This window comes from Halyomorpha halys, unplaced genomic scaffold (genome assembly GCF_000696795.3).
Source record: "Halyomorpha halys isolate HHAL.00 unplaced genomic scaffold, Hhal_1.1 Scaffold1499.1, whole genome shotgun sequence".
Classification (NCBI taxonomy): Eukaryota; Metazoa; Arthropoda; class Insecta; order Hemiptera; family Pentatomidae; genus Halyomorpha; species Halyomorpha halys.
The window spans coordinates 1-10,107 of record NW_027114473.1 but is presented as its reverse complement, the minus strand read 5'-3'; the positions used below and the strand labels follow the sequence as shown (position 1 = coordinate 10,107).

The window sequence follows — 10,107 nt, the reverse complement described above, 5'->3', positions numbered from 1 at the left end:
AAATGATATGAAAAATACTAAGTTATGGTACATCCATACTTATTTAATTTTAACAGGATCTAAACCCATTTCACGGATAAAACAGGACTCTAAAAGACCTCGATTGATTCCTTCAACCTACTTGTTATTATAAGCCAGTGGAGGCTGAGTGAAAACGTATTTTTTTTTTTTTTGATTTTACTATGCAAGATAGAAAATGAAATTGTATCCATCTTAAAAGTTTATATTGTATTTCGTAAGATTTTAATTGATTGCATATTTTTTTTTTTAAATTATTTATTTAATGTAATTTACAACTGTACAAAATTATACAATAGGTAAATATGTAGTATGTTTCATATACACTTGAAAATCTTGGGAAAGAACCACCCATTGGTGGTACTTCAAACATTAATTTAAATTAGAAAGTCCCATGGCCATCTTCTTTTCAGACGCCTCGGAGGATTATCAGGGATTGTTAAGGATGAAAGATTAAGAATTAATGTGTTAGGATGGTTAAGGAGTTTAGAATGAAAAGACGCATATCTGTTTTGGGTCAAATCTGCAACGAATGGGATGTTAAGGTCTTTGTGAATGAGTTTATTTGTGACGTAATAAAGAGCATCAAGGATTTTACGATATTGCATAAATAAAAGGCTATTTCATTTCATTTCACTGTGGAAGATAGTCTACTCTGTATTCAAAGTTTTAAAACTAGAAATAAATCAAGTTTGTTTTGCTAACTCACTATTGAATTTTTTAATTATTACATTCGATTCCTCTTTATAACTGTTAAATATAACTCAAAATTATTTTGTCAATAAATATAACATGTCATGAAACACTGTTATAAGGCTCATCCAGTTAAGGACTTCTTAGAAATTAATCCAACAATATTTCGGCTAAATACTCGTTTGAGAAGTACTAAGGTATATTTGTTTTTTTTTATTTTTAATCAATTACTTAAATTTTCTCAAGAGACGGGAAAACAGCACTCAAAACGTAATCATGAGATCACGTTTAGATTAATTTCAAGACAAGAAATAATATAAATTTTTCAGAATAATGATTACTTAATAGAACATGGTTTATCTCAAGGCAGACACAAAGCCACATTTATTCTTTCGTGGCTAAAATGTAGAAAGTTTCAATTTTAAGGACATATCGCTGCCCATATTAGTAGGACACCAAAGAAAAAATATATTTTAGTTATATTTATAACTCAAAGGACATAATAAAGCTTCAAATTTACAATTAGTGAAATATCATAATAATGGAAATAAAACAAGATTATATAGAATATTATAAAAACAAGAATCCAATAATATCTATTACTAAGCACACAAATTCATTGCTAATACAAATTGTAATATAATAAATAAATTATGTGGAGTAAAGAAAAAATTTAGGCAGATATAGTCAGTCATTTGGTGAATCAAAGTCAGTTATTGGGAATCAGAGAAGTAAGAAATTAATCAGTTAAACATTTATTTATTTTTTATGGTTGATTTATTTATTAGTTCTACTGGTAAACAATTGAACAGATATGGTACAACATAGTTTAATATACGTTTACCAAGTTTATTGTTATAGGGTGGTTCGATAAATTTAATTTTGTTTCTAATATTTTTTTTGATAAATTATTTCATTTCTAAATAAATTATTATATATAAAGTTTAAGATAATTCTATAAAAATAAAATAGTTCAGGTGGTAAAGCACCAACGATTTTAAAATTGTCTGTTTTATTATTGTGGTATAATACCAATCTTAACATCAATTATTGACTAGTTACCAATGGTATTATATGAGGAAATATATTGAAAATAATTGTTGTCACTTTGATAATGAACTAAGGGCCGAAACGTTGGAGGATTATAATAAACTGTTGATTGTAAATTTGATCATAGTAAGTGTTGTTATTAGTTAAAAAAAAAAAATTTTTTTTCATTAGCATGTGCATTCGTGCTCTTTTTTAAATCGATATAAAGCTCTAATGATTAGTAATCAAACACTATTATAAAAATTCGTAATTATAATTACGCAGTATACTGCGTTATAACAAAATACACAATTTTTTTTGTATTCTGGATAAAATATAACACAAAAGATTGATGTTTCTATTGCAGATTGGACTAGAATAGATAACAGGCTCGAAATATATATTCTGCGAGAGACAAGAAGAGGGCAGAGATGAGGACAATATCGCGCTAGCAGGCCTCTTGTTATAGCGCCACTGCACTCCCTTCCAGATGAAATATGTCCAGGAGATGTCTGGAATACTGACTAGCAGAAAAACAGAAAGGACGAGAATATGTCGGGAGGCCGATCTGGAAATGGAAACGGTTATTGGAACAGAACATGATAGAAGGAACAATATAAGAAAGGACTTTTCAGATTTCCAACAGTTAATAATAAATTGTAGGAATATTAGTAGATTATATATATATATTTTGAGAATTATATTATTAAAAACATTAAATTATTTTTTAAATAAAATAATTTGTATCCGAGTTATTCTTGAAACTCTCATTATTATTTATTTAAATATCCAAGATTTCAACCAGCCTGGCAATCCTCAAGGACAAACTATTAAATAACATTTTTTATTACCTATTCCTTTTTAACAAACAACATTATTGCTAATAAATTAGCATAACTTAAATATAAATTAACATCTCAGATTTAACAATTTAAAAAAACATTTTAGAGACTATTCTGCCCAAGACATTAATATCAGTCAAATCACACTATAAAAAATTAATTAATAGGGAAGCATAATCTTGATTAGCTTATGTCTAGTAACCTATTTTGTCACAATTTAATTAATTTTTAAAACTTTTAATTATAGACCAACTTAACACTATCGATTTCCTATCGATAAACTATTCTTAACCTTACAATCAGATCAGACATACTGGTCTAAATTTGTATTTCTTTTATTATTAAAATTCATATTAAAGTTAATTGTAAATAGCAAAATAAAATTTGACAATATTATTCAAAAATTAATTTTGCTTCAAATTTCTGCATAGCGTTGGTTTAAATTTCTTGTGCCTGTTTTAAAATTCGCTTTATTTCACGTTTAAAATTCACGTTTTCAAGAATATATGAAAAATCGGTTATATAAAGTGGCACTTCGGGTAGATCGATTTTATCGAAACTATTTCTGTAGCATTCCAGACAAATGCACACATTTTTTATACACACTTTTCATAAATTTATTATGTATTTATTAATCATTAATTTATTAACTATTATTTAGTCATCTTTATCACGTATTTTTTAACATTTTCTATAACCATTTATCATCACCCTCTTATGCGTTTTCCTCTTTTAAAAAAGTTTTAAATATTTTCTATTTCTTATTTTCACCCATCTAAATAACTAGTAACATATTCTCACCTTACGGTAATTTCGCCATCTTTGTAACGTATATTTTTAACTCACGCACGTGCCCCTGGACTCACTTAGATTTCTGATCTCCTACTAATAGCAGAGTTATTTTTCTTATTCTCTTTTTTTCTTTTATTTATTATATTCCCTTCTCCTTCTCTATTATTTTCTTATTTTTCCTTACCCACGTTATCAGTTATGATAACCACAATTATTACTATCATATTTTCAATTCACCTCTTTTGTTTACCTTAACATTATATTTTATTCTTGTATTATACTTACATGTTTCATTAGTTACATATATCTTCATCATTTTTTTCCATAACTTTAATTTTTAAATTATTATTAAATACAAATATTTATATTTCTTTGTTTCTTTGCATTATATAACTTTAAATTTTTATTTCCTCAATTATGTTATTTTACTTACATATTTAATTACCTATCCGTCTTATTTCAACCTTTATTTTATCTTCACTTTATTTTTATTCATTTTCATTCTGTACAATTATTTACTTTAATAATTCTATTTATTGTTTAAATAGAATTTGTTTATATTTTGTCGTTTGATTTTTGTACTCAATGGTTGTTCTTTTTTCTTAGTTGATTCTGGCCGAAACGTTGGAAAGGTTAAATAAGCTTTTTTCAACTAATTTGTATTATTTTCTGACCGCATTCCCATTCTTTTTCTCTTCATATTTATTATGCTAATCCGATATTAAGTTGCGTAAATTAGGAAAAAACAAAGAACACAATTAAAAAAAAAAAAAAAATTCACGATTATAGCAGTGAAAATGGGATTGGGCTCATTTAAATTCCAGTTAAGCTGGAAGCAAGTAATTTTAGCAGAGGCGCCCAGTAGCTTCAATAACCGGGAATATTCTCGTACATATAACATCTGTTTTAACTACCACAATATCAAAGGTTCTTATGGCCAACGAAAACAAAAAAATAATTTTTTCAAGAACAAAGGCTGTTTTCCCCCTTTTTTACTGTTATTTGAACCCACATATGCAATAAAGAAGCAACCAACATTTTTATGAAGTTGTATTTTAAAAGCTATATCGGAAATATCCTTAATAATTTTAATTTTGCAACATAAATTGGAAGTCGTCCCTCTATATCATTTAATATAGATATAAAGTTTGGTTGTATTTTTCTTGCGAAATAAAAGAAATTTCGTTTGTTTCTGATTGCGTGTTGAGATACATATATAATTAAAAATAACAACTTCGAAAAGGCTAGATTTTTTTATAGCCCCGAAGGTTAGATCCTGATACCAGCAACTGTATCTTCTACATACATCAGTCATGTGACGCAACACAAATTCACCAAATATATTCTAACGTAATCCTCCCATCTAGGTTTGGGCCTCGTCTGTTCAGTACAATTGGTTGACGTATCGCTATCAGCGTGACTATACTATGGATTACAGCTAGTAATATTATTTAATATTTGCCTTTAAAAAATATTTATTAAAATTTCTAAAATGTATCATTTAATTCATATGTTATATTATTTATGTTATTTTATTTATGTACCTATTTTTTTTTTATTAACATATTTTGTTAAATAGTAAATGTTTTATAGTCTCCTGTAGTGTTTTGAAGCAACGATTAAAAATTACAATAAAAAAGTAACCACTATTTCGGATAGTAATAAAAAAAAAAAATTAAATAAATATAAAAATATTTAAAAAAAAAATTAAATTTACATAAAATAAGTTATCACTATTTCAGATAGTAGTAGTCACAATAATATTACAATTAAAAGAAATTAAAAAAAAAATTTAAACGCCCGAACAGGGACTTGAACCCTGGACCCTCAGATTAAAAGTCTGATGCTCTACCGACTGAGCTATCCGGGCTGATGAAATATTATGAAATCCATAATGAGTGATTCTGAAAATATATATATATATATATATATAAAATTTTTAGTTTAGTATTTATTTTACATTATTTATTACTAATTATTTTCATAGATGTTTCTTGAGTTTTATTAGAAATTGTTTCTTGTATGCTTTCATATGTTCATTTTTTTTTTTTTTTTGCATAAAGTAATTTTTAAGTATGCCATTATTAGTTATATTAGGTTTTGCAACATACTTTTATTAGTTATTACCAGATCATGCAATCCTTCGCTACTGCTATATTATGTATATGTTTATACATTAACCTTTTAAACTTTTATATCAATGAATATATAGTTGAAGTAAAAAGAGTGTAACTGTAGTTGAACTAACTTACTTGAAACAAATATTTAGACCTTGTAGGGGCATTAAATGTAAATCTATCTAAATTTTAATGTAGATTAAAAGGGAGACGTTCAGCTTACCTACGGTTGTATCAACGTAGACAGTGGGTAAAATGCTAAGGAGTTATGAAAGATGGTCACCGGATAAAACAAAAAACCTTTATAAATAAATATATCAAAGAAAAAAAATTCTAATTTTTAATTAGAAAAAATTAATTTAACAAAAAAAAATGTTTTTTGACCTAGTTAAATCCTGATTATATATATTTTTTCTTTTTTTTTAGAGAATAAGAAATCATTTAGTAGAATCGGTTATATATTTTTTTCTTATTCTTTAAAAGGACAAATTGATTGGCATATAATCACCATGAAAAAATGTATACTTTTTGAGCTATGAGCCAACAAACAATAATTTTTCTGTTTTTTTTTTAACAAAAATCAGCCCAGCCTGTATTCTTCCCGGAAAAAATCCTGAACATTAATTATATATATATATTAGTTATTTGCATTCGATGTGCACTGTGTTATTATATTAAGTCTTTTTTCCTTTTGTCATAATCAATAAATAAATTTATAAATGATAAAAACATTTAAAAAAATAATAATTTCAAATACAAAAAAATTTTCAGTATTATAAACAATAACTAACTGATATTATCAGCGTGCCTGTCTCACGACCCAAAGGTTGTCGGTTCGAGTCCCGGTCCCAACCGGGCTTTTTCAAGCATAAAACTATACGAAACTCACTCACAACCTCCCCACAGGCGTTTGTGAGGCCCGTTAGCCAATGGCTAAACTTAGGTGTGGGAGTGACGAACCTACTCTATGAAAAAACCACTTCAGGTAACGAGCGATTTATTTCCTTAGTACATCGCGCGAAACCTTGGACCTCTACGGTCTGTCGCGCCAATGTTAATAATATATAACTGGTATTATTTTACAGTTAAATTAATAGTGAATTTCGCAAATAGAGTAACAGCATATGTAACAAGAAGAATTAAAAAAGTATCAGTTGATGTAACCGATTCATAAATTATAACTTTGTAACAATGACTACAGGCTGTCAGAGTAACCAGTTACTTTGAAATCTCCTAGGGATTTATCTAATCTAAGGACGTTGAAGAATAAATACAGGAGCTTTGGGGAGTTAAAAAACCATTTGTCACAGTGACAGGAGATTCAGAACGTTTTTTTGATCTGACTACTTTTTAATTGATTACATCGTTTTGGTATTTATTCATCCTGTTTGCCCTCCAGAACTAGGAAAAAATATTCGATTTATTTTTTTTGGAAAAATTATTTACTCAGTGTGTAAGATTATTTATAAAATAAAAAAAGTTCGACCGAAAAGGGAATGAGTTTAAGATATGGCTCATTTTCATGAAAAATTTTATTTCTCCGTTAAATTTGTAATTAACGATTTAGATTATTTAATTTAAGCAATGATTCTAGAATAATAAATTAAATCAACCTGAAGAGGTGAAACACCGAAATAAAATATAATTTAATTTATATATAATGAATGAAGGGGTAAGTGGATGAAGGGCTTATGTAGCATTTTCTGAAGGGATTTTTTAGTGAGGATGAAGGGATAAATAAAAAAAAATTGATATACATGATAATACAGTCTCTCTTCTGGTCGGTCGATTTTAGCTAAAAAGATGTCACATACTCATTTTAAATATAGGCATGTTCCAACAAACACTTTTGACTATCCAGAACTGTACTGAGCATGCGCAGTACAACTTTTGTAAGGCAACACTTGAAATGCGCATAATCTGTACACTTCTGGATAGTCAAAAGCTGTGCTTGGAACAGACCTAAAGTAATTTATTTAGGCAAGTAAGTCTAGAAGCAAGATACCTCGAAGAAAAGTACCAGAAGACGGATTATTCTTTAATCGATTATTGATAAAAAATCTTTGAGGGATTAAACATTTGTTTTCTAATAAACTTTTTTTTAAAAAAATCTATCCGTGACTCTTAGTTTGGATTGGCTAGTGAGAGGATGTCCATCAGCTGGAAGAAGAGAGGTGACTAGAAGCCATGGTTTCTCTAACACATACATTTTCAGTTGGACATAGCATTATCGAAAAGAAGACATCAAGACTCATCAATCATCAAAGGAAGATTGTCCCTGAAGAAGCCCTGCAACGTGGGGCGAAACGTTGGCTCATTAAAATAGTATATTTCTACTATTTGAGTTTTTTTGACCGCACCCGGACCATATTCCTTTCATCTTTACACACGGTCAATCAATAATCTTCCATTACTATTTTTTTGTTCTTTTTTGACCGCACCCGGACCATATTCCTTTCATCTTTACACACGGTCAATCAATAATCTTCCATAATTTTTTGTTATTTTCCTTAATTTCTAGGACTTCAGTTAGGTCTTTTTTTTTTTCATTTTCAAAAAAGTTCCTTCATATTGTAATTTTTGTTTTTTTTTTGCAACTAAATTTACCCTATAAACTAACTATAAAGTTTATATCAGTTCTTTGTACATCCAGAGTTATATACAACAGCATAGACGATTTTTTAAACTCTTTCATTTTTCAGAGTTTGATTCACGAAACTATCGAACAATTTAATAAAAAGTAACTACAGAAGGAGGATTCTAAAGTAGGATAAACATTTATCTATAATCAATGAAAAATCACATTCATATTTACTAAAATTAATCGAAAGTGCGTCAAATATGAAAATAATGTCTGTTTTTGTAATAAATATCAAGAATAGGCGACAAATTAGGGGGTGGATGAAATTATATTAATATAAACAACAATATAATTTGATTTTACTAAAATTATATTACATTACATTTTACTATACTCGTAAGTAATTACTATTAGAAATTTACAAAACATATGTGAAAAATAAACAATTCAATATAAATTGCAAATAAGGACGACAAAAATAAAATAAAGAAATTACATGTAGTTTAGTTTAAAAAAGTGATTTACTTAAATAATCATAAAAAAAAAAAAATAAATAAACTTGTTATACAACATCCCTTTGACTGAGAGAAATCACACACGTCATGATAATGGATGAAAGAAGTTACACGGCAGACTAAACCATATATAATTCTAAGCAAGCTTTCGATTTCTAGGATTGGATCGCTACTTCTTTATTTAACGAGCTACTCAATCATTGAAGCCTGAATAAACCCAGTTCCTAACCTAATCGTTTCGGCATCTCATGAATTCGGGTACTATTCCAAATCGAACCCTTGACTATATTATTACTAGCAAGAACTTACTTAAAATAAAGTAATGAATCATTCATGTTACTTAAAAAATTATCTTAAACATTGTGAAATACATAGTTAAACTAAATAAATAGTCTAGAAATAATACTAATGTATACATAGGTGGAGTATAAATAAATACTTTAATAAAAATACTATGATAATAATAATAATGAAGGCCTAACGAACCCGAAGGTTCGATGTCGATACCACCAAAAGCTCTCTACATCCTTCAAGTGATGTCCTCCCATCTACGTTTCGGTCCAACCCTCGAACATTTACCCGTTCGTTCAATGTTTATTAACATTTTAGGGATTCGCTCATTACTAAGCCCTACAACCTTACACACCCATCTTATATACCGCAATCCTATAACTCGAATTATATTTAAGGGTGTAGGTCCCTTAATGCAGCGTTGTGATACCTTCTAAATTCTCATTCTTTATCGGTCTGAATATTTAACGTAAATAACTCTATTTGGACTCATATTTTAGCAAATTTGCTCTTCTTTAAATGACGTTCTCTTATGTTTTCTTGTGTTGTTCCTACTTTTTAAGATATAGAGCTTCCAATGAAATATTTTTTTTTTTTATCGCTTTGAAACTGCCGCCATTTTTTATTCCCCCTACCTATACTTGGCAGACTCATCAATTTTGACTAGTAATTATACATAGTTTTCATTAAAGTAATAAAAAATTGGGATGAAATAACTGAATTTTTTTCAACCAGGCTTCTTGTATTATAGTGCATTGAAGCAGGATTGTTTCAGAGGTTATGTTTAGTTTGCGTCTATTTGATGCTTTCTTTTAATGACAGGATTAGCGAAGCTTTCGCTGTTTATTAATTTACTGATATTTTACAAACTTAAGGCTTTGTTTTTGAAATCTTATATTATAGATAATATTCAAACGATAAGTTTTCGCATCTCGTTTTATGTTTTTTTGTCTCTCATAACAAAAATAACGTCAGAACAATTAGCCACAGAATCAATAATTGTGGTAACGTTTGGTATAGAAACCGGGCGCTGACTGGAGTACGAACAGGTGTGTATACTATTATACTGCCTGGCTGTGGATCATGTGGGAGACCAGATGTTGCAGATATAGTAGCTACAAGTTAATACACCAATTATCACTTCATTACCTCCTGATCATTTCATAACATGTTAATCCTCATCAAATATTATAGTATATTAAATGTAATACAATAACATCAAATTTATA

General features: G+C 28.2%; 1 non-coding gene across 1 annotated transcript; it reads right to left on the bottom strand.

Annotated features, from left to right (window-relative positions):
• Positions 1–5,171: 5,171 nt before the first annotated feature.
• On the bottom strand, positions 5,172–5,244 carry TRNAK-UUU (transfer RNA lysine (anticodon UUU)). Its single transcript has one exon. It is a non-coding gene; the product is annotated as a tRNA-Lys (tRNA).
• Positions 5,245–10,107: the final 4,863 nt, after the last annotated feature.